Source organism: Trichechus manatus, unplaced genomic scaffold (assembly GCF_000243295.1).
Source record: "Trichechus manatus latirostris isolate Lorelei unplaced genomic scaffold, TriManLat1.0 scaffold00374, whole genome shotgun sequence".
NCBI classification, from domain to species: Eukaryota; Metazoa; Chordata; class Mammalia; order Sirenia; family Trichechidae; genus Trichechus; species Trichechus manatus.
The window spans coordinates 504,886-506,246 of record NW_004444310.1 but is presented as its reverse complement, the minus strand read 5'-3'; the positions used below and the strand labels follow the sequence as shown (position 1 = coordinate 506,246).

The 1,361-nt window shown below is 30.5% G+C and overlaps 1 long non-coding RNA gene across 1 annotated transcript in view; it reads right to left on the bottom strand.

Annotated features, from left to right (window-relative positions):
- The window catches only part of LOC111819327 (uncharacterized), a 7,558-nt gene extending 6,197 nt beyond the window's left edge, over positions 1 to 1,361 (bottom strand). Inside the window, exon 1 of the long non-coding RNA XR_002823023.1 lies at positions 1,316 to 1,361. This is a non-coding gene — a long non-coding RNA (uncharacterized LOC111819327). The remainder of the gene's footprint in view (positions 1 to 1,315) is intronic.

Here is a 1,361-nt window from a genome sequence, read left to right as displayed (position 1 = left end):
ACAAATTACAGATAATTTACAGAAGAAACACAAAAGGACAATAAGTTTTCAAAAAGTTGTTTGATGTGACTAATAAAAATTAAAACAACAATGAAATACTATTTTTGCTTCTCCAGTTGGCACAATGATATTATCCAATACTGACACACTTATATATTGCTAATGGATTATAAACTGATAATTCATTCTTCTTTCTAGAGGGTACTTTGGCAGCATATATAAAAATTTTCAATGTGTGTACCCTGTGATCTGTCAATTTAATATCTAGGAAACTATTCTACAGAAATACTAGTGCACATGTATAATCAGTTATGTACAACTGTTGAAATAACAACATTACTGAGTCTTTCACAAAAAGGAAAATTATTAAGTAAATTATCTGTATGATGGAATTATTCAGACATTAAAAAGAATCAATATTACTGCGTGAAAAGCTGTTTACCAATATAAGGAAAAAAAAAACTTACATTGTAGTATGACCCCATTTTTAAATAAAAACAAAAGAAAACCCCCCGAACCCAAAACCTTATATATCTGTATCTATAGCTAGACATACAGATAATCTCTGTTTATATGCTTATAGGCATAGAAAAAAAAGGAAAAGATGCACACCAAATTATTAATAGTGTTTATCATTGGGAAGTGGAATTAGGGGTAGAGAGATTAGATTTTTACTTCATATACTTCTGCGTGTCTGAATTTGTCATTAATATTATGTATATCATGTATTATTCCTTTGTAATTAAAAAACTAATAAAGATTTTTAAATGAAAAAATAAAATAAATTCAATGGAATAAAATGAATTCTTCCTAAAAAAATTCTGCGTATTTATTTGTCCCCCTACTACATAAAGTAAAGCTTATGGTGTAATAAAAGGTATATGTATGGAAAGTTAGAGTGAAAACTGTCTCTATCCCTAGTGTATATCTTTGGGAGAGATACTCCATCTCTTAAAAACTTAATGTCTTCATCTGTAAAATACAGTGAACATACCCATTTTATAGGTATGGTGTGAGGATTAAGAGAGGTAACATGAAATTCACGAAGGGCATTGTAACTTCTGAATAATCCTCTTCCATTGTATAATATACAATTTAAATATGAGTGTTTATATTCTAGAGTTTTCAACAGAAACCTGGAAGGAGGTAACATAACTAGAGGATCTGTTGCTACAACAATTGAATACAATTTACACATCCTAGGAAATACCAATCAGATTCAAATGAAGCACACCATCAAGTGACCTCTATGTTTATAACAGCTATTTTGAGTGTGGTTGCATATTTGAATGCTACATTGCTGGAAGTGACTCACAGGGATGCCGTATCGGGTCCGGTAGAGGGTCCTTATTGCGACACTT